The 24,373-nt window shown below is 42.0% G+C and overlaps 1 long non-coding RNA gene across 1 annotated transcript; it reads left to right on the top strand.

Annotated features, from left to right (window-relative positions):
- The first annotated feature begins 7,948 nt into the window (after positions 1-7,948).
- LOC130540904 (uncharacterized) lies at positions 7,949-23,657 on the top strand. Its single transcript, XR_008954937.2, has 4 exons — positions 7,949-9,608; positions 10,892-11,316; positions 18,380-18,645; positions 22,490-23,657. It is a non-coding gene; the product is annotated as an uncharacterized LOC130540904 (long non-coding RNA).
- The last annotated feature ends 716 nt before the right edge of the window (positions 23,658-24,373 follow it).

Here is a 24,373-nt window from a genome sequence, read left to right as displayed (position 1 = left end):
CAGATAAAACACCCTTTGGAGAAAGAAGCAACCTCTCACTTAGGGTCTGGGCTAAAAAATTGGTCTTCCCTTTGGACAACATAAGATACTTTCTATGAAACATCATAACGCACCCCTCTGGAAACAATGATTCAGGTCAGTGCTGTTGAGTCTTTGTGCTTACTAATGTGTAGGCTTTTAAGCATCATTTCAGCCCCACCTGTTAGAACATCCTGTCCCCTTTTATCTCAGACCCTTGTAGTCCTCATTTTTGTCGATTGTGTTGCAAGATCACTGAACCTCCTTGACACTGAGATTTTCCCATTCCGGATACCCCCCTCCCTCCCACCAAGTGGATACATCTAGGGCCTGTCCCACCCCCACCCCCAACTGGGCCATCTCTCTGAAATGCTGACGTGTCTATAGATACCACATCTGTCTGCGGAGGATCAGAAACTCCCCAACACACCCCTTTTACAAAGGGATCTACGTTGTCACACACTGACTGCAGCAGTTCTGGGGTAAGCTTCTGTGTGGAGTCCCCATCCATGCATATCCAACAATGACTCCGGCATGCTCACTGATGTCTGGGTATTGGCCATTCCACAATTGGAGAGGAGCTAAATAGCAAATATGTCTCCATCAAGGTTCTTTTGTTGTCTCAAAACAAAAGAGAGAAATGAAAATGCTACCGGGGAAAGGCTGGAAATTGAAGGTGAAAGAGTGCAGCCAAGCCTCCCAATAAGAGACTGGAACTAGGAGTGGGAAAGTGGTCAGAAATCCTGCAGGATGCCTCTCTCTCTTCCTGTCTCCCTACTCCTTCCCCTCGGTCCCTTCCTTTTTTCTCTTTCCCAGCCTCCCTCCTTCTCTCCCTTTGTCACTCCCTTTTTGGGGCCAGATGGCCTTTTGTCTCTTCCATGTGTCCACTTTATTTCGTCTCCCAGATTGGCTTTTGCTAACTTGGAGAGCAAACAGTCAAATATGGCTGCCCCATATCTCCCAAATTTGCATATTCTTGTTTCAAAATAACCAGCAGGAAATAAATCATAACTCTAAATCCAGTTCCAAGTCCCTGGGAGAAAGAATATCACTGGTCCATTTAATATCACTGCTCTATTTAGGGTCAAGTGTTCAGCCCTGGTTCAATAAGTCATGGCACGGAAGCAAAATTGCATGGTTCAAACATGGCTTTCCGATCCCATCCCTGTGGGATGGAGGCAGAAGTTCTCAAAGAAGGGACATATTGGGTGGGGTGGGCTTTACTCCTCTAACTTTATACCCTGATCACAGATAATTTTAGAAAATTCCCTTCCACTTTGGTTGATCTGAGCTCTCTTTAATATATTGACATGCCTTGTTCTAATCCCCTCTACCAGGCAATGCACATAGGAAAACATACCCCATGAATTAAGTTATTGGTATCAAATACCTCCCTAACAGCAGATTTCCATGCAACTGGGATGTATAAAGAGGGAGAAAGATTAGGAGAATTCAGGGGAAAAAAGCTAAGGGATCACACTATTGTAATCTCAAAAATTAGGCTGATGGCTTAGTTCAACTAAAGATTATGAACTGTAGTGAGTTAGTTTCCATCAAGAGATAGCAAATCAGTGGAAGGCCCAAGACGTACACACACACACACACACACACACACACACACACACACACACACACACACAAGCTTTAAAGGAGGCAAGATAGAAAATATACATACTTTACAATGAGATATTAAATTTCAAACCTTTCAAGTGTGCTAGAATCCTCAAAAATACAGAATGAACCTAACATAAAAACTTTAAGTATGCATCTTCCTTCAGGCAGGTGAATATTGAATTTATGTCCTCTAAGAATAACAGTTTTGTTTTTTGTTTTTTTTTCACAGAGAGAGAGGTTGAAATCTTTATTACATAGGTTTGGAAAATGCCCAGGCATACGGCTGCTTGTAAGTAGAGAGAAAAAATACTGAAGCAGTTAGAATAGTATTCCAAATCAGACCAGTCTAGGTGGCAACCCCACAATTGAATTGTACCAACTTTTTTAACCTCAATTTTCATCATTTATGAAATGGGAGTAATAATGCAATGCTTACCTCTAAAGTATTATTGTAGACATTAAGTGAGATTATGTGTATAAAGTATTTAGAACTGTCTGGCATAGTTAGCTTCCACCTTAAAAAACTAACAAAAGACTGGGCACTGTGGCTCACACCTGCAATCCCAGTATTTTGGGAGCTGAGGTGGGTGGATCACAAGGTCAGGAGTTCAAAACCGCCTGACCAATATGGTGAAACCCTGTCTCAATTAAAAATACAAAAATTAGCTGGGCGTGGTGGCACGCACCTATAATCCCAGCTACTCAGGAGGCTGAAGCAGGAGAATCACTTGAACCCAGGAGGCAGAGGTTGCAGTGAGCTGAGATTGCACCACTGCACTCCAGCCTGGGTGACAGAGTAAGATTAAAAAAAAAAAAGCTAACAAAAAAAGCAAATTAAATTCAAAGTAAGTAGCATAAGAAAGAAACTCATAAAAATCAAAATGAAAATTAATGAAATAGAAAACTGAAAAATAGAAAAAAATTCAATGGAACCAAAACTTTGTTCTTTTGAAAAGATTGATAAAATTGATAAACCTCTAGTCAGACAAAAGAGAAAAGATGCAAATAAACATCAGGAACGAAAGAGGTAAAATTACTAACGAGACTACAGATATTTAAAGAATAATTATGGAAACAGTATGAATAACTTTATGCCAGTAGATCTGACAATTTAGATGAAATAGACAAATTTCTTGATAACACAAACTACTAGTAGCTTACTTAAGAATAAATAGACAATTTTAATAGCCCTAAATCTATGAACGAAAGTGTAATTATAGTTAGAAACTTTGCCACCAAAACAACAACAACAGAAAAACACAAAAACAAATGCTAGGCCTAAATGTCTTTAATAGTGAATACTATCAAAAATTTAAGAAAAATAATAGTAAGCCTACACAAACTCTTCTAGAAAATTAAAGAGAAGAACATACTTCACAATTGACTCCATGAGGCCAACATCATCTTAACAGCAAAACCAGGCAAACGCATAAGAAAAATCAATAGACCAATACCTCTCATGAACATAGATGCAAAAATTCTTAAGAAAATTTTAGTATATTTAATTCAAAAATATATAATTAAGATAGTACATCATGACCAAATGAGGTTTTCCCAGGAGTGCAAGATTGATTCAACATTCAAAAATCAATCTATGTAAAAAAAAAAAAAAAAAAGAAAGAAAAATGAAAGAAAAAACTAAACTAAAAAGGAAAGAAAAATTATGATCTCAGTAGACAGTGAAAAGGCACTTACAAAATCCAACACCCATTCCTGATTTAAGAAAACAAAATTTAGCAAACTAGGAATAGAATGGAGCTTCCTTAGCCTGATTAAAAGCATTACAAAAATCTACAGCTAACATCATACATAATGGTTAAAGATGGAATGTTTTACCTCTAAGATCATGGCAAAGCAAAAATATTCACTGTCACCACTTCCATTCAGTATTAAAATGGAAATTCTAGACAGTACTGTAAGGCAAAGAAAAACAATAAAGGGCATTGAAATTGGAAAGAAAAAATTTAAACTGCCTTTCTTCACAAATGACATGATTGTCTATGTAGAAAATCTGACAGAATCGGCCGGGCACAGTGGCTCACGGCTGTAATCCCAGCACTTTGGGAGGCCGAGGCATGCGGACCACGAGGTTAGGAGATTGAGACTAACCTGGCTTACACGGTGAAACCCGGTCTCTATTAAAAAATTAGCCGGGCGTGGTGGCGGGCACCTGTAGCCCCAGCTACTCGGGAGGCATTGGCAAGAGAATGGTGTGAACTCGGGGGAGGAGCTTGCAGTAAGCCAAGATCACGCCACTGCACTCCAGCCTGGACGACAAGTGAGAATCCGTCTCAAAAAAAAAAGAAAAGAAAGAAAAAGAAAAAGAAAATCTGACGGAATCTACAGAAAAGCGAACTAGAACTAATAAGTGTGCTTGGCAAAGTTGCTGTGTGTAAGACCAACAACAAAAATCATGTGTATTTTGATATACCAGCAATGAACAATTGGACTTTTATAGCATTTATAATACCATAAAGAAATGAAATTCTTAAGTCTGAAAAAAATGTGGAAGATCTGTACACAGAAAACTACAAAACTTTGTTAAGAGAAATTAAAGAAAAGAAATGGCGAGACATATAGTGTTTGTGGGTTGAAAAATTCAATATCTTTAAGATGTAAATTCACCCCAAATTTATCTGTAGATTTAACGCAATCCCATTCAAAATCCCAGCAGGATTTTTACGTAGAAATTGACAAACTGATTCTGTAATTCATATGGAAATGGAAAGGACTTCAAATAACCAGAATAACATTGAAAAAAGTCACTAAAGGACTATCTAATTTCAAGACTTCTTATAAAGCCATAATAATTAAGATAGTATGGTATTGGCATAATAAACCAATGGAACAGAATAGCGAGTTCAGAGATAGATCTGCACATTTTAGCAACTGATTTTCAACGAGGTTACAAGAGCAACTGGGGGGAAAAAAGACAGTCTTTTCAATGAATGGTGCTGAACTGGATATTCATATGCAAAAGCTAATATTAATAAAATAAAATGAATTTTGTTTCATGCCTTGAACCCCAGAAATAAAGCCAAGTAGCTACAACCAAGTTATCTTCAACAAAGCAGACAAAAACATACGCTGGGGAAAGGATACCCTATTCAATGAACGGTGCTAGGAAAACTGGATAGCCACATGCAGAAGACTGAAACTGGATCCTCATCTCTTACCATACACAAAAATTAACTCAAGATAGGTTCAAGACTTAAATGGAAGCCCTAAAACCATGAAAATTTTAGAAGAAAATGCAGAAAAAAACTCTTCTGAACATTGACCCAGGGCAAAGAATTTATGACAAAGACCCTAAAAGCAAATGCAAACAATAAATAAATAAGTGGGATTTAATTAAACTAAAAAGCTTGTGCACAGCAAAAGAAATAATCAACAGCGTAAGTAGACAATCTGCAGAATGAGAGAAAATATTCTCAAACTATATATCTGACAAAGGACTAATATCCAGAATCTACAAGGAACTGGAGCATATCAGCAAGAAAAAAAAGCAAATAATCCCATTAAAAAGTGCGTAAATGGTATGAACAGATATTCCTCAGAAGAAGATATGCAAATGACCAAGAAACATGAAGAAACGCTCAACATCACTGATCACCAGGGAAATGCAAATTAAAATATCAAATCATACATTTTATGTAGTTTATTTATTATAGGTCAATTATTCCTCAATAAACATATTAAAAATAATATGTAGATTATAGAAAAATATATAGAGATATATGCACGCACGTTAAAAGAAATGAGACTGGAAGCATCCATGTCAACCTGTTAACAATGGTTACCTCTGGGGATGGGATGCACTCAGAGATGAAGGGATTTGAATGAAGACTCACATTATATGTACATCAGTCTCACTTAAGTCTTTTACCAAAAGAATGTGTTCATGAATTTCTTGTGTAGTTTTATCATTAACAACTGAAAAAATATATAGCCAAAGGTAGCAGCAAATTGCACCTACCACTGCTAAGAAAAACCTTTCTGGCTTCAGGTCAAAAGATCAATGAAAGCATAAGCAGCTGTCACCTCCAATTACTTTTTGGTGAAAACAAACGTACGAGAGCTCAGATGCAAATCTTTCCCTTTAGAAAGATGGTGAAGGTGAAGAGTGTTTGTTTGTTTTGAGACAGAGTCTCAGCTCTGTTGCCCAGGCTGGAGTGCAGTGGTGTGATCTCAGCTCACTGCAACCTCAGCCTCCTAGGTTCAAGTGGTTCTCCTGCCTCAGCCTCTCAAGTAGCTGGGATTACAGGCATGCACCACCGTGCCCGTCTAATTTTTGTATTTTTAGTGGAGACTGGGTTTCACCATGTTGCCAGGCTGGTCTCGAACTCCTGACCTCAGGTGATCCACACACCTCGGCCTCCCAAAGTGCTGGGATTACATTTGTGAGCCACCACGCCTGGCCAAAGAGTTAATTTTATAAAGTGTCTCTGAGTTCCATGTTCCATAAAGATACAACGTCATTCATGGAGTGCTCATAAGCATGCATCCTTATTCCTCATATCAGGGGACAGGGTACAGAAAAGCATCCCATGATAAAAGTGGACCATGTGGAAAGGAGGAGGGAAAGGGTGAAAAGAAAAAGAAGAGGTAAAGGAAGAGGAGGAAGAAAAAGAGGAGGCAGTGATGAGGAGGAAGAGGATGGTGATGATTATGGCAACAGCAGTGAAGGTGATGAAGCAGAAATAGTAAGAGAAGTAGATTATGTTGATTGGGGATGATGACGGAGGTAGTGGTGATGTATCAATTTTACATATCTTTTGCTATCAATCGTGGGTTAGCCTCTGATATCACAGAGCACTGAAGCAATAAACAAGGGACTTTAAAGGTCCATGAGTTTTTGGCAGGAAGCTCAAAAGCCTGGACACTTGAACTCAGCTAAAGACAACACAAAAAGTCCCTCCCAAAGTGGGAATTAATTCTGCAGATAGAACCCATTGCAGCCTGAGCCTGCTACGACCCCAAAAGACCACAAGCTATCACTCCAGCCTCCTTGTACCACAAGGTGCTCTCATTTGCAACAATGTAGTATTCCCTAAAACTTGTCTTTGTTAATCACATACCTCATGTATTACTCAGAACTATTTATTCAAAGCTATAGGTACTAATATACTAATGTGTTTTATCCAGTTTTCTCAGGTCACGAATTATAATTATTACACCTAACACATACGGTACATCTAACTAATAATTATTATAACTAAAAACACCAATAATGGTTATAACTAACACATAGTAGCTGGGCAGGGCGGCTCACACCTGTAATCCCAGCACTTTGGGAGGCCAAGGTAGGAGGGTCACTTGAGCTCAGGAGTTCAAAACTAGCCTGGGCAATATGGCAAAACCCCGTCTCTACTAAAAATACAAAAAATTAGCTGGGTGTAGTGGCACGCGCCTGTAGTCCCAGCTATTCAGGCGGGGCTGAGGCGGAGGATCACTTGAGCCCGGGAGGTCGGGGCTGCAGTGAGCTATGATCACACACCTGCACTCCAGCCTGGGTGACAGAATGAGACCCTGTCTCAAAGAAAAAAAAATCATTATAACTAATATATAGTGAAGATTGACGGGGCACTATCTCATTTAACCCACATAACCTGTAAGGTAGTTACTGTTACTACCCTCATTTTACAGATTATGAAAATAAAGCTTTGAGAAGTTACACAATGCTACACAGCTAGAAAGTGGCATCGTCGGGATTTGAATCAAGTGTGCCTCTACATGGACCCAAAGGAAAAGTTGGTTTAGGTGGGACAGACTCAAAGGTGAAAAGACAGATTCTGTAAGTCAGGCATGCGAGCTGGGGGTAGGGGGGCAAGTGCAGTGGAGTCAGCTAAGGCCCAAAATTGTAGCAGACATGGTCCTGAGCATTACAGAGCATGAGGGCAAAGGGAGTTTTTCCCTCCCGCCTTGAAGGTTGGAGTCTTTAAGTCTGTTGAAATAAAGTGGCAAAAGACATCCACAGGAGAAAAATCATACAGATTTATTAATGTGCACAGGAGCATCACAGGAAGTAAGTACCCAATAATCCAATGAGGTTAGAAGGTTGTATACCCTTCTTCATAGGAGAGAGGAAAGTAGGGGATGTAGGCAATTTTAGATGGGTAGTAAATTATTTTTAAAGAGTAAAATGGGCCTGAAGAACAGACAATAGTTTATGAATTCTCATTGGAAAGTTAATGGTAAAAACAGACAATAGCTTATGACAAAGCCTGCCTAGGTGTGATGACATTCCTCAGTCTTTCTTCCTGTGATATGAGTTTAACCTTCCCTGGTTAATAAAATTGCAGGAAAGACATCAAAAGCAATTGTCTTCTTCTATGGAAGACCTGGTCTCTAGGTAGATGAGAGAACTTTAGAGAACAACCTCATCCACCCTTTTGCTGAACCCCAAGTGTCTTTACAATCAGCGAACCAAGGTGCCATATTTGGGGGTGATATTCACTAGGCTCCTTCAGTAGACAGCCCGGGGGGCAAGAATGTGTGGACACTGAGCCAATGAGATAAGATTTTATTCAACATTTCATGGGCAAAGCTGACCTCAAAGTATGAACAAAAATAAGCCGACAAGACATAAGTGAAAATATTGATTGGATCAGAAGATAGGAGGAACAAGATAACAAGGGGCTAGGATGGTAATTAGTTGTGGTGAGAGAAGGAATTGTGGGCGAGGTAGGGTAGCATTTTGATAAAAGCCCGAGATCCTGGCAACTAGCCCCACAGCTCATATAAGCAAGCCCAGGGAGGCTGCCCTAATCTACCTAATCTATGGAGACAGCTGTGAATCGCTGTTTTGAAATGGAATGCAAAGCTGGGCACAGTAGCTCACTCCTGTAATCCCAACACTTTTGGAGGCCAAGGCGGGTGGATCACTTGAGGTCAGGAGATTGAGACCTGCCTGGCCAGCATGGTGAAACCCCATCTCTACTAAAAATACAAAAGTTAGCTGGCCTTGGGGCAGGTGCCTGTAATCCCAGCAGAGGCTGAGGCAGGAGAATCACTGAAACCTGGGAGGTGGAGGTCGCAGTGAGCAGAGATCGTACCACTGCACTCCAGCCCCAGCGACAGAGACTCTGTCAAAAAAGAAAGAAAGAAAGAATGAATGAAAGGAAGAAAGAAAGAAAGAAAGGAAGGAAGGAAGGAAGGAAGGAAGGAAGGAAGGAAGGAAGGGAAGGAAGGGACAGACAGACATGGAATGCAATCCATACAGATAAACAAGGCCACCCAGAAAGGTCACAAGGGCAAGGGATAAGTAACAATGAACATGGAATTTTGCCCATCCTTATGAATACCTGAATTCTATCCACTGATCCCTTTAGGGTCCATGAGCCCCAAGCGGAGATTCCATCTAAACCCCTGCTTTAGATGCGGGCACTGCAGAGCCACTCCAAGTCATTTGTTCCAAGACCATGTGTTAAAATAAGCCTATTTGTTGAGTGGCATGAGGTTAAAGTTAGTGTCTTATTTATGTTTGTGTCACTGGTACCCAACTAGCACATAGCATATGGTAGGGGCACAGTGAACATAGCAGGGATATACATGCAGTGTTCGAGATGCTGGCAGGGTGTGAACAGGGTACCAGAACGTGGGCTTTATGTAGGATTAGAGTTAGAAGCATTAGCAGCTGAAAAATGGCAGGAAAATGATGAAATCTACATGATGGAAAAAGGGGGTCAGAGATCTAAAGTCTAGATGAATGCAGAAAACAGAGCACTCAGGAATAAGCTTCTGCTCACCACTCCTGGAGAAGTGTGACATACATGCAAAATTCTGCACATCTGGGACTGAAGAAGTAGATCTTTCACCTTAAAATTACCCACTGATATCCACTGGGAGAGAGAACTCTCTCTGATTTGATGCTCAGCAAGAGTGACTCTCATCTCCAGGATTGCTGGTGGGAGGTCAAGTCTTCCTCCCCAGGATGCTGCACTTGGATGGACTTGAAAGAGTTCTGTTTGTTCCAAGTAAGTTCTCTCCATGCACCTGAAGCCACTGTGCCATAGCCTTCATGCAAATTATGCATATAAGCAAAGAGACTTCCCACAAAGGGTGTTGTTTCCCTTTCAGAGGCAGAAAGCACATTCTTTCCACACTCTGGTGGCCCCGGGCCCAGAAGGCACACTTCTTCACAGCGCCTTCCAACAGTGTGGGGAGCACTGAAGTGGTAATTACCTTAGAAAGTGGTTTTTCCCAGTATTCGGCTGCAGAAAAATAACACGCTGCCTCTCTTTCCGTGCATCTCATGGAATTACGTAAATAGACCCAAAGCAAACCAGTCTAAATGACTATAAGATGGATTTCTAAGTGGTACCTGTTACCAGGCACAAATACTAAAAAACATCCTGCTCTTTCTCAGCCACCAAGATGAAAGAATAGAGTTTTTAGTAAAGGATTCTCTCTAGTGGATAATTCCTTCTGGGTTATCCGGCTTTGTTGACTTGATAGAGACAACAGTCTCACCCGAGTATACAGGAGGGATGTCTTCCTGGAACTCTGGCCACATTTCATGAAACTAGATGAGGAAGAAACTAGATAGGGAGAATGTAAAAGTGACTCAACAAATGGAAGAAAGGTTCTCAAACTTTAGCACACATAAACTCACCTGGAAGGGTGTTCAAACACAGATTTCTGCACCCAGCTCTCAATGACTCCTAGGGCCCAGGAATTTTCAAGTTCCCAGCTGATTCTGATACTGGCGGTCCATAGACCACTCTTACTGTGTGGCTTTTGAGGATTGCCCCTCCCTGACATTTACCGGGACTGTCAAACTAGGGTGCCTGCCTACTCTACTAGAAGGGTGGGCCATGAGCCAAGCTGTTCAATCAGCAAACCCTATCCCACAAAACCCAAATTCCTCCAATAGTGGGCTTGAGGTCACTCAGAGCCCACGTAGATGTTGGCAAAGAGACACTCTTTCCTTCTTTCCAAGGTCCTTTGTGCTAAGGACTATGTAATTCTGAAGCTACAAGTGCCTTTCTTTGTAGCCCATTGAAAGGAGACTAACACAGAACCAATACAGAGAAAAGGAAAGAAGGAAGGAGAAAGGGAAGGAATGAGAAAGATCTGACAATTTTGTCCAAAGAAACCCCTGGAGCCAGTCACACCTAAACACTAGTAGACCCAGAACTTTGCTGGTGAGTCAAGAAATTCACCACCCTGCTCCCCACCTTTTTAAAATCTGAAACATTTTGATTTGGTGTTTCTGCTTTGAACAGACAGATTCCTTATTGATACGCTTTCCTTTCAGCGTCTATAAAAACATCATGAACTTGAGATTTCTGACAAGGACATCAGCACTGGGTGAAAAGACGCACACATATCCTGACTCAAGGGCCTGTAATTCTATCCGTGACGTGGTTCTCCAAGTCCAGCTCTGTTCATCCCAGCTCAGATTCCACATAAGTTTGTCAGGCCCATGCTCCTTAGCCTTTGAGTTTCAGAATGGCTCTCCTAAAAGGAACACTCCTATTTGTCCAGGTTGCGATCTCATATTCACTCTGGGCCAGACCAACTACACAACTCCTTAGTTCTTCAGTTGGCCGGGAATGAGGTTCCAGGATGCCACAGCCCTGTGCTCTGAAGACAACAAGTTCATCTATTCAGATGGATCTGATTCACCTGATCTTAGGAGGAATACAATGAATTATTTTTCATGCTAGAGCATATTCCCAGGTAAAATACTTCTAATGTTACCTACACCTGCCAACCCTAGAACCAACTTCCAACATCAAAATAGGAGGGCCACCATGTTTCTGACACCCCAGGTCAGTGTTTTCTGGAAAGTTCCATCTGCTGCCTGTTATTACTTATGCTGAATATATTGCTAACCCTGCTGTTGCTCTCCAAACTGTAGCCCCTTAGTCTCAGCCCCTCTCTCGGACTCCTTTAGTGTAATTTCTCTGTATCTTACTCCGAAAATACTGTAACATCATCATCAGTGTTCCTTCACCTTCTCAAACTCCTTCCATCCTGTTCTTGCCTCTCTGCCCCAGTCAACTTCTTTTTTTTTTTTTAATTTATTTTATTTAAAGAAAAGATCTCACTCTGTCACCCAAGCTAGAGTACATGGAGCAATCACTGTTCACTGCAACCTCCAACTCCTGGGCTCCAGCAATCCTCCCACCTCAGCTGCCCAAGGAGCTGAGACTACAGGTGTACATCACAATGCCAAGCTCATTGTTTAATTTTTTTTTTTTAGAGACAGGGTCTTGCTATGTTGCCCAGTGTGTGCTCTCTGAAGTCAAACTCCCAGGGTTCAGTACCAGCTATACTTCTTATTTATTACTGAATCTCTTTGGGATTCAGTTTCTTCATCTGTAGAATAGAGATAATGATAAACATCATAGATATTTTATGCAGATTTTTGTGTGCTTGAAATGACAATCTAAATAAAACATTCAACACAGTTCTAGGCACATAAGAAGCATTCCGTACATGTTAGCCACTACTGTGGTATAGGAATATCAGAAAAATCTCACTTCCCTAATCAACTAGCCAAAACGCAATGTCCGATTATCTATTTTATTTTATTTATTTATTTTTTAAGAGAAAGGATCTCACTCTGTCACCCAAGCTAGAGTACAGTGGCACAATCATGGCTCACTTTAGCCTCAAACTCCTGGGCTCAGGCAATTCTCCTGCTTCAGTCTCCCAAATTGCTGGGACTACAGGCGCACACCACCATGCCTGGCTAATATTTTAAGTTTTTAAAATTTTTTATAGAGACAGGGTCTCACTATGTTGCCCAGGCTGGTCTGGAACTCCTGGCTTTAAGTGATTTTCCTGTCTTGGCCTACCAAAGTGCTGGGATTAGAGGCATCTGCCACTGTGCCTAGCCTGTTCAATTATCAAACTTCACAAATTGTTGTCATCTTTAATTTAACATCAGAGTGTTGAAATTTTATCTTGTTCATTCTTTCAACTAAGATATGTAACTTCATGCCTGATACATTGCAGGTACTTCATAAATGTGTTAAATGAATGAATCAATAATAATAACAATCATTTAATGAGAACTTATTCTGTGCAAAGCACTTTACATATTTTATGTAATCATCAAAACAAACCTGCAAAGCCAGTGTCACTTTCCCTTTTGAAAGGTGAGGAAAATTAAGGATCAGAGAAGTTGAGTAACTTGCCCAAATGCAAACAGCTAGCAAATGGACAAACTTTTCCCACAGCCTCAGATTTTTCCAACTTCTTTTTGACTCATGAACCTCTCTCATAAATAAATATGCTATTGTAGGCCCGGGTGTGGTGACTCATGCCTGTAATCCCAGCACTTTGGGAGGCTGAGGAAGGTGGATCATTTGAGGTCAGGAGTTCGAGACCAGCCTGGCCAATGTGGTGAGACCCCCCGCCTCTATTAAAAATACAAAAAGAAATTCACCAGGCATAGTGTCACATGCCTCCCAGCTACTCAGGAGGCTGAGGCAGGAGAATCACTTGAACCCAGGAGATGGAGGTTGCAGTGAGCCGAGATCATACCATGGCACTCCAGCCTGGGCAACAGAGTGAGACTCCATCTCAAAAAATAAATAAATAAATAAACGATTGTAGGCCTTTAGGAATTTTTGAATCATTTCAGCATTGACAAAGAAGCGACTTTTAATAGAAGGTTCTATTATAGCACTATATTATCAAATAGTATGCTGTAAAGATCATGTTACAATCTTTATAATATTAAGACAAATTTTGACTTGTCCCCATTTAACATGTGACGTAAAGCTGGCAGATTCAGTTTAAATTATTTATGAAAGAAAAATGTTTGAGTTTATTTCAGGAAGGAATTTTACTATGTTGCAAGACATTTAAAAAAGACAAAGCTCCTTTTATGAACCGATGTTTGGAGTTCTAAATTTTGTGCTGATTTTTTGTAACACATAATTGTTCTAAATGATAAGATGCAAGAAAACGTTCCAGATGATATTTGCAAGCACTTTTCTACAAATAACACATTGCAGGTGTGGATAGCCATTATTCTTAATAAATGAAAAGCCAAATTGGATATAATTGTCACTATATTTTCTATTTTTAACATTAGCGTTGAAGGATATTTCAGCATACCTTATAAGACTTTTTATCAGATAAATGCAACTTTCAAATCTGGTGAAGGTCAGTCTGAAGTAAATGTGCAGGTTGATTATCATATTTTTGTTCCTCATTAACTTGCTGCATTTCAATAGCACTGTTCTGTGTACTTCCTGTTGTCAAATCTGGGTCTTATAGGTGTACACTAAATAATCTATGACTGTGATGAAAGCAGCCAAACTGTCTCAAAGTGACCCCAGAAGTTCATTCTGGATTGCCTTGGACAAAGAGATAACTAAGACCAGACACCTACCTACTCTAGGTGAGAACAAAGGGCCATGCCACAAGACCAACAGCGTCTTCCCCAACCTTGGCAGAAAGGACTTATGACTTGGAGTCCCCAGGGTCTCCAAGTGCTGAGGGCTGGTATTGCCAGACAAACTCCTGTCAACAGCTGGAGCAACTTGTGTTCTGTTTATTCCCCCACTCACATGTCTGCCTACAGAAAGAGCAAGCAATAAGGGAATGGGTCCCTCCACTAGAATGTAAAGTCACATGGCATGTCTAGGACTTTCTGGCTCCATACCCTCTGCACAAGTTTTTTAAACTGGAAACAAAGTGTGCTTATTTTGCCATAAAATTAAAAGTGCCTCAGTTAAGCTTAGTCCCCAAAGATCTTCCGCAAAAGTCTAAAGTGGTGGGAAGAAGAAGAAATAACAGAACAAGACTTGGAGTTGTTCGTGCATCTAAGACTTAGGTTTGGGCCAATGCAATAAGACATGAAACATGTTTGCAGACCTAAATATTAGGAAGGAAGTGACAAAATTATGATTATTTGTAAATTATTTATTTGCATACCTATGAAGTCTAAAGAACATTATAACTGATTTTTAAATGAACCAAAAGGATAGATGCAGGGTAAATATATAAAAATAAATCATATTCCCACTCACCACTTAAAAAGTATATATAAGGAAAAGAGAAATTCTATTCCCAACATAATTGAACCACAGCAAAAAAAAAAGTTAATAAATTTTACCCCCCAAAAAAATGCTACTTATAAAACTATATTTCTTGTTATGTGTGTAAATAACCCTTATTAAATGTAGCTACAAATTATACCCCTGGATAAGAAGGCTAAAAATATTATAAAATGTAAATTTATAACAAAGTAAAGTGTAGAGACAATTTAATTATTATTCTTACAGCTCTCATAACAAAGGATACTCTCATTATCCTTGTTTTTCAGGGGATAAAACTGATGCTAAGAGATATTAAGTAAGTTGCCTAGAACAGTTAGTAGTAAGGGTTGGATTAAGTCAGACACCAGAGCATGTATATTTAAGAACTCTGCCATATTGCCTTCCAAATCCATGTCGCATCCCCATGAAATGTCTTTCTTGGTGCAGAATTTCATAAAAACTTTTAATCTTGGACAATATAAAAAAAAAGAAATGTAATGGGAGATCAACAACTACTTCCACCAGATGACTGAAATCTATTAGAGGCCCTCAATAATTAAAATAGCAGAGTACTAGCCAGGCATGGTGGCTCACGCCTGTAATCCCAGCACTTAGGGAGACCAAGGCAGGTGGATCACGAGGTCAAGAGATCAATATCATCCTGGCCAACATGGTGAAACTCTGTCTCTACTAAAAATACAAAAATTATCCGGGCGTGGTGGTGCACACGTGTAGTCCCAGCTACTCAGGAGGCTGAGGGAGGAGAATCGCTTGAACCCAGGAGGCAGAGGTTGCAGTGAGCCGAGATCTTGCCCCTGCACTCCAGCCTGGCAACAGAGTGAGACTCCACCTCAAAAAAAAAAAAAAAAAATAGCATAGTAGTAGAGCATGAATGGAAGAGAGGCCCAATGATTGCCAAGATCTAGCTGACAGTCAGGGTGGTGGTGGCCAAACTGCACCATGGGGGGTGGTGGGGCATCCAGATTGACAGAGCAAAACCCATAGGAGGAACTCATTATGCAGATGGCCTGGCAGGGGAACCAAATTATGGTAAGGCCAAAGACAGTGGGCAGAAAAAGGTAGGCAGGAGAATTCAGCTCCTTGCCTCTGATGATACTGAATGAAAAGCTCATTTTGTCTGAAATGTCTTGGTCACAGGAATGGCTGAAGCAGCAGGAGCTAAAGCCAGTGGGATCCAGTGAGTGGGCTGGGTTGAAAGGGAAGATGAATATTCTGAGAGCCACGAAAGAGTGGGAAAACAGGAATATGCTTGCCTGGAATGCAATACAAGCCAAAGAGGAGCCTTCTATGGGGAAGCTTTCTTTTGTCTCTGGTTGTCTATGTCCCTAAAGGGAAACAGCTTCATTTCCAATCACTACAATAAACTGAGATCCACCACGGCTTATCACTGGGTGAAAAGGAGGGATCATATTTCAACTTTGGGCTTTCTCTTCAAATAAGGTTAATAAACAGTCTTGGAAAGAAGCATATGGTGGAAAGGAAAATGTTTATGTTAAATTTTAAACTTGTTTCTTTGTGCTGGATATCTTCCCATTCTCCTGTAAATTCTCTCTCCCCTTCTCCACCCAGTCAGGACTGCTAAAGGCTAAGCTGTGTAGATGTCATTACCAGACCCCGAGACCAAGGCTGGGGCTAGGGTAGGGAGAGTGAGGCATTGAGGGTGGAACATTTAAGAAGGCTGTCATTCTCAGGGCTGTGCAAGTGCTCCATGCCCAGTCCTGACAGTGAGGGCCTCCTTAATTGTTGATCCCCGGATGTGTCACTCACCGTATCCTTATTGGTTCTATCAGTGGGGACTTCCTTCTGGTAGGAAGTCAGAGACAGGGTCAACTATGAAGTCAGGTTGATGTAGGGCAGGCAAGCCCCAAAACTGGAGCTTAGCCTGGGAGGATTCTTGGCTTTACTCAGGAAAGAATTCAAGAGCCAGCCAGTGGTAGATGAAGACAGTTGTATGAAGGCAGCAGTGTTACAGCTCCGTTGACTGCTCCTGCAGAGCAGGGCTCCCCCATCCTAGACAGTGTGTGGAGAGCAGCAGCTCAGGGGCAGGTCTCCCGCCATATTAATACCCATTTTTAATTACATGCAAATTAAGAGATGGGTTATTTCAAAATTTCTAGAAACAGGGTGCCATGGAAAGGGGCAATAACTTTCAGGTGTTGCCACGGCAATGATAAACTGTCATGGCACTGGTGGGCGTATCTTATGGAGAGGTGGTGGTGGTGCCTCTTCCCTGTTTCAGCCAGTCTTAGTTCTGGTCCAGGATTGAGTTCTGCCTCCTACCTTAAGGTTATTTGTTTCCCTGGTTGGCTGCAGCTCCTGACACATCAGTGCTGCACCCAATGCCCTTGCCATACAAAGCTCTTACTTTAACTTGTCCCTTAGAGCCTGGAGGTGGTAACTGTTGTCTGCTACTAACCTAGATAATTACACTGTCTTCTGTGGTTCTTCTACACCCAAACATCTGTAAATAAGCCCTTTGTAAATAAACTTTCTTTGAATAATCTTCTTCTGAGTATGCCATCTTCTTTCCATAGAGACCCTGATAAATATATGTCCCTCATCCAGGCTCTGCCATTTGTAGAGTACTATGAATTAATATTTTATGAGCCCTGTAATTATCTTGTGAATAACCCAACTATATTGCATCATACATTTTTACATTAAATGCATTAATTATGTATATGGGCACATTTCTTTTTAAATACCACATTTTTGGGGCATGGCTGTTTTGGCCTCAAAAAAATTAAAAGTTGTCCTGGCCTTTCCTAATGCCCATTGAGACCATGATGTTGACAAAGCAGCAGTGATGGATAATGATTTAGAAAACAGGCTTAGAATTAGATAGACTTAGATGCAAATCCCAGCTCATCTTCTTCCTTGCTGTGTGACTTTGGACAAGTTGCTTGCTCCAGTGGGTGTAGAGACTGCAGCCGTTGACATTTTTTTTTTTTTTTTTTGGTCCTTCTAAAATTGGACTTTCTTTCTGAAAATATTTCCCATGCCAGGCCGGGCACGGTGGCTCACACCTGTAATCCCAGCACTTTGGGAGGCTGAGGCAGGCAGATCACGAGGTCAGGAGATCAAGACCAACCTCGCCAACACAGTGAAACCCCATCTCTATTAAAAATACAAAAAATTAGCCAGGCGTGGTGGCGTGCACCTGTAGTCCCAGCTATTTGGGGGACTGAGGCAGGAGAATTCCTTGAACCCTACAGGCGGAGGTTGCAGTGAGCGGAGATCATGCCACTGCACTCCAGACTGGGCAACAGAGTGAGACTCCATCTCAAAAAAAACAAAAATTTCCCATGCCAGTTTCCAGGCTCAACTCCTATTTGTGATGTGACCCCAATTGAGACACCAAGTCTTGTCTCTTTAAACTGAAGCTCTCAGCTCCTGGGAAAAATCACACAGATCTTCAGCTTCCATATTCGTTAGCTCACACCTTTCCTTGCCAACTGACAGCAAATTGTATGCACCTGAAGGGAGCAGAGTTGGAGACCGACTCCAAAGGGGCAAGATGTCTAAAACAACAAAACGTGAGTTATTTTTGCAATGTTTCTTTTTCAGGCCCTCCCACTCCCTGTAATATCTGGCTGAGGTGTGAATGGCTGACTCCAGCAGGTATCAGGAACAGATGGAACCAGCTAATTATGTCTCTTACATGTGAGTAGAGATAAAGCTGTGAATTGCTAATTGTACACTTCTCCCATTTCCCACCCCAGGGCGCTGGGGCAGAGACCACGTCCTAAACCCAACTCAAATGTGGCCTGTGCTCTTGGCTGAAGAAAAGCATGGAAAGCAGTTGGGGACCTGCATCCCCAAGACTGTCAGCCCTTCTCCAGGGCTAGCAACAAGCAGAGTGTAGCAGTGAGAAGATGCTCTTGGCAGGCTCCAGATAGTTGTGCCCTCAGCCCAGGAGGACTCAGCCAATGAAGACTCAGCTAATGAAAGCTCAGCATGGAGGTGGCAAAGGGCTGCAGCCCCACCAGTAAGTGATATCTGGTAATTGTTTCCAGTGTGCTCCAGGGTCAACTTAGTTCCCCAGAACCCACGTGATCCTGAGGTCTCTAGGCCTCTATGCAGCTCCTGACTGGACACTGAAAAGCACTATAATGTGGAATCTTCCTCCATCTTCCAAGCCTTAAGATCATGTCTTGTGATGGTCACAGGATTTTAAGCTAATCAGCATCTCTTTTAGGAAAATATCCCTACCCCATTCCCAGTAGATGTGAGTTGACTGTGGTAGTGTGTGCCTGTAGTCCCAGCTACTCAGGATCCTGAGGCAGGAGAATTGCTTGAACCCAGGAGGTGGAGGTTGCAGTGAGCCAAGATCACACCACTGCATTCCAGCCTGGGCAAGAGAGTGAGATTCCGTCTTAAAAAAAAAAGCAGACTTACTTAGATACCAACAGGCATAATCAGAGAGATGGCCCGATCATATACTGCAATGTAACAGAATATTCCATTCCCATGGCCACAGTAATTGGTTTAGGGAAGGTCAGGTGACACTAATTTGGCCAATCTGAGGCACTCCCAAGACGAGTTAAAATTCTTTCCAGCCTGGAGTCTGATGGTGCCATCATAGCTCATTGCAGCCCAGATCTCCTGGGCTCAAGTGATCCAAGCAGCTAGGACTACAGATGCCTGCCACCACACTGGCTAATTTCTTACTTTTTTGTAAAGACAGGATGTCACTATGTTGCCCAGGCTGGTCTAGAACTCCTAGCCTCAAGCGATCCTCCTGCCTTGACCTCCCAAAGCTCTGGGATTACAGGCATAAGCCACCATGCTCGATCTTAAATTCTTGGGAAGGAAGCATTCTTCCTTTTTTTTTTTTTTTTTGCGACAGAGTGTTGCTCTGTTGCCCAGGCTGAAGTGCAGAGGCATGATTTAGGCTCACCGAAGCCTCCACCTTTTGGGTTCAAGCAATTCTCATGCCTCAGCCTCCTGAGTAGCTGGGATAACAGGTACACACCACCATTCCCAGCTATTTTTTGTCTTTTAAGTAGAAACAGGGTTTCGCCATGTTGGCCAGGCTTGTCTCCAGCTCCTGGCCTCAAGCGATCCTCCCGCCTTAGCTTCCCAAAGTGCTGGGATTACAGGCATGAGCCACCATGCTCAGACTAAAATTCCCGGGAAAGATACATTATTTGGAATTGCTACACTAGGGATATTGTAAGCTACCAGTGGTCCCTACCTTTCTTTCTTCACAGGTGTAGCATATGCTGTTGGTGCCCTGTGCCATATCCCCTTGGCTCACCTGAGCTTACCTACAGCTTTGATAGACAGTTTCCAGCCTCAAGCATTTGCATCTTTCCTCTCTGCCTGAAGGCTTTTGCTAGTACCCAGGACCCTTCTCTGCCACCTACAAGTAGGGGAGAGCTGATGCCCTCAGGTGATCTTCAGCCAGTGGGAAATGGAAAACCATAAATAAATTCCCTAGCATCCTTGCCCTTGGCTGAGACAATCCTGAGTATTCTCAACGTAGTCTCTAACAAGATCCCAGTGTGACCTGCCCATGGGGCCACCTGCTCCTCAGTACACTTTTTACTGGTTTTTCTCCCATCTGTCTTATCCTCTCCATTTCTTCACTTGTGCTTCCTGAGATCACCTCCTGTGTTAGTTTGGTCCTTCTGTTGAGATTAGACATGTGGGAAGTTTACTGGAGAAATACCTGTGAAGGCAAAAGGAGAGGGAGCTGGAGAAGGCGGGGAGAAACTCAGACTCCAATACGGGACTCACACTGCAGCAGAGAGAGGGAAGGAGGGATAATTGGGCAGGAAGAGACATAGACTGCAGCCTAATTCGAAGACAAGTTTGGCCAGGCCAGTGAGGGGTTCTCAAAGACACCTGTCAGAGGAGAACCACATCTTGTAGGAATGAGCCTCCCTTAGTGGCCTCACTGATCTGTCATTAGCTGGGTACAGCCTGAGGGAAGTATGGCTTTGGTGTAAATGTGGTGTCCCAGAAGAGTAAGAGCAGGGCTATTAGTCAATCATGCCTCCTGCCACAGAACATCTGAGTGGTTCATTTTCACGACCACCATATCTCCCAAATAAAGTACTGTACCACAGGGTCTGCTTTTGGTGGTGATGGTGGTGGTCGGGGAACCCAAACTGAGATGATGAAAATCCCTGAAAATGAACCATATGTAAAAGAAAGCAAAGCCAAAGGCCATCGTTTGAGTACCTGGATCCAACCATTCCTGATGTCAGTAACCCACTGAATGTTACAGCTAAATAAGCCAATACAATTTCCTCTTGTTGTTTTTTGTTTGTTTGTTTTTCTTATTGTTGCTATATAATCTAGTTAGAGATGGATTTATATCAATGAGAGCCAAAAGAGTCCAGACTAGCACAGACATCATAGCTATCCATTTTTACTAGTGTTGGCCTGAAATTCATTTTGCTTGCCTTGGAATTGTTAAGCCAACCATGGTGAAAATTGACTTCCCTTAGCCTTTGTTATAACCATCTTTGACCCTCTTCCTTCTCCCTGCCCAGAACAGCCAGTATGTCATCCAGATGGAACTCTTCAAATATGGTAGAACACATGTTTATCCATCCATGGCTGTACCCCTGACTCTAGATCACTGTTTCTCATGATTTATAAAATAAGTGCACAGGTGTTTTGCGGAATGCTGACATGAGCACATAGGTCCTCTCTGAGCCATATCAGGCAGCCAAGGAAAGGAATCAAGATGCCTGGAGACCAACATGACTGAGGACAGCAAGGCAGGGCAATGCAGCCCAGCCTCAGTGACTGGTTCTAGAAATACAGAAAAATGGGCCAGGTGTGGTGGCTCATGCCTATAATCCCAGCACTTTGGGAGGCCGAGGCAGGCAGATCACCTGAGGTCAGGAATTTGTGACCAGCCTGGCCAACATGGCAAAACCCCATGTCTACTAAAAATACAAAAATTAGCCGGGCGTGGTAGTGTGTGCCTGTAGTCCCAGCTACTTGGGAGGCTGAGGCAGGAGAATCGCTTAAACCAAGGAGGTGGAGGTTGCAGTGAGCCGAGATTGCACCACTGCACTCCAGCCTGGGCAAGAGAGTGAGACTCCATCTCAAAAAAAAAAAAAAAAAAAAAAAAAAGAAATACAGATAAATTGGCAGACTTACTTAGAGACCAACAGGCATAATCACCCCAGAATCAGCGTAATCCTGAGGTCTCTAGGTACCAACTTGTGTGCAGCTCCTGATGGGACACTGAAAAGTGCTGTCATCTGGAATCTTCCTCCATCTTCCAAGTCTTAAGACCATGTCTTGTGATGGTCACAGAATTTTAAGCTAATCAGTATCTCTTTTAGGGAAACATCCCTGCCCCATTCCCAGTAGATGTGAGTTTCAGAAACATCAACTCTAAAAAAGGGGAGTTTCTTTAGTAAGGATTTTACACAGTGGTTAACAAAGGACATAACACAAGTGCCCCTTCTTTCTTCTTTTGTGTGTAACTTCCACACAGAAGCTGTCTCATTGGGTTAATATTACCCAAAAACAAATCCCATTTAACGGAGAACTCAATAATAATAAGGCTGCTCTCAGTAAATGGGTTCAGACTGCAAGAGTACCAGAAATGGAAAAAGGATAATATTTTCTTTAGCTTGATGTGCACAAATACCATATGGCTATGAGGAATGAGTACATTCCTCCTAAAAGCCCAGCCAGAATGAGAAGACAGAAGCCACATGCACTTTGTACACAATGTCATTCTGCCTTGAGACATGTGCTTTCAAGTTTATGTCTGTCTTGGGAAAATAAGGATCACTTACTTTGAGCCGTAGTGATTAATTTTTGTGTCCAAATAAGTATTTGTTTGTCCTTTTGTACAGAACTCTTTGCCTCCAGGCGCTGTGGTGGTGAAGAACTGAAATACACAAACCTTGGGGCTTCCCCTTGTCCCTGAAACTGCAGAAGATGCTGGCTCGGGAGAACTCAGGTGAGAAAGCTGCTGCAGGAGCCAGAAACCTTGGCAAAGACTCTTTCTTTTCAAGTAAGAAAGCTGGTTGGGAAAGAGGACCAACTGTTCCTTCTAAATTCCCAGGGAGTGGAGGGTACGTGAGGCCCTGTGATTCATTGGCCAGGAGTATCTGCTCCAGCTGCCAGGCCAGAGTGATCAATCCAAAAGTGCTTCTGAAAATGAGGCCAGACCCACATTAATGAAGCCTGATTGCCTCAGAATTATTGTCGGATTAATTAGCAGCTTTGCCAGTAGCCCATGTGTTCAGGGTCAGTAACAATTTATGGTGAGTCACATTTAAGTAATTTCATTCAATTCAACCAGCATTTGCTGCACCTACTAAGCACAGAGTTTTAGGCAAACCTAATGTAAGAACAGGGTCTGAACTGGACTTCCAATGCCAAGGATTCTAGGCCTAGATCAGCCGTATACAAGTCATTTACCAGTAGGAAAAAAATCACTTTGTCTTTCTGGCCTCAGTTTCCCCATTTGTAAAAAAAAAAAAAAGGTGGGATGGAATTGACTCAATAGTTGGTCAGTTTTCTCCAATATCAATGAGGTAGGAGGTGGAGCTCTACTCCAGAGACAGGGCTTGGACACCAGATCAGATTGCGGAGTAGCTAAAAAAGGGCCAGGGTGAAAGCAGCTTTAAATCAGACACACCCACCAGTGTGTCATGTCAATTTACTGTTGGCATGGCAACACCTAGGCATTACTGCCCCTTTCCATGGCAATGACCCAATGACTCAAAAGTTAGTACCCTTTCCCTAGAAATTTCTGCATAAACTGCCTCTTAATCTTCATGCAATTAAAAGTGGGTATAAATATGACTGCAAAACTGTCCTGAGCTGCTACTCTCTGCCTATGAGGCAGCCCTGCTCTGCAGGAGCAGTCACGGAGCTATAACACTGCCTCTTCAATACAGCTGTTTTCTTCTACCTCTGGCTTGCCCTTGGATTCCTTCCTGGGCAAAGCCAAGAACCCTCACAGGCTCCACGTTGGGGCTTGCTTTTTGAGAGCTTGAAATGTAAAATTAGATAAGACACATACACACAAAAGGAAAATTCATTAATTCCATGAATGTGTTTATCCACAAATATTTACCGATCAGTTCCTACTAGGTTCCAGACACTATACAAAATAATGTAAGATAAGCTTACCTTCAAACACATACAGTCTACTGGGGAAGACCATGAACAAATGCACAGTTGGAGCATAGGCACAGAGCAGGGAGCTTTTGAATTAGAGGGAGGGTAGCAAAGTTGTGCCAGAGGAAGTAGCATTGTACTGAGAAATATAAAAGAGATGAAAGGCATCTCATCAAAGAGTATAGAATTTAATAAGACATACAGTCATGATAAAAGTATGTTGGGGGAATGAAGGTGTATTCTGTGAGAATAATAACGAATGCAGCAGGAAAACTGCATTAGAGCTAGGTTATAGGAGAACATTTTTGTTTGGAATTAAATTCTGGAAGCCAAGTGAATCTACTGAAGGAATATGACATGACATGGTCAGATTTTGATTCTACGGTAGTCTAGAAGCAGAGAGGAAGATAAATTGTTGAGGGAAGATGTTAAAGACAAAGAAGCCCATCAGGAGGCTTCTACAATTATCTAGACAAGGGATGGTGCTGATCTCACCTAAGACAGTAAAGCTAGAGAGAATAAAGGTGATACAAGCAATGTTTCAATAGCAGATATTGTAATTCTTGGTGACTGATTAAATATGGGAGATCCATAGTGTTGAGTGTCCA

Source organism: Pan paniscus, chromosome 18 (assembly GCF_029289425.2).
Source record: "Pan paniscus chromosome 18, NHGRI_mPanPan1-v2.0_pri, whole genome shotgun sequence".
NCBI lineage: Eukaryota > Metazoa > Chordata > Mammalia > Primates > Hominidae > Pan > Pan paniscus.
The sequence above is the reverse complement of the archived record's forward strand: the minus strand, read 5'-3'. Positions and strand labels throughout refer to the sequence as shown.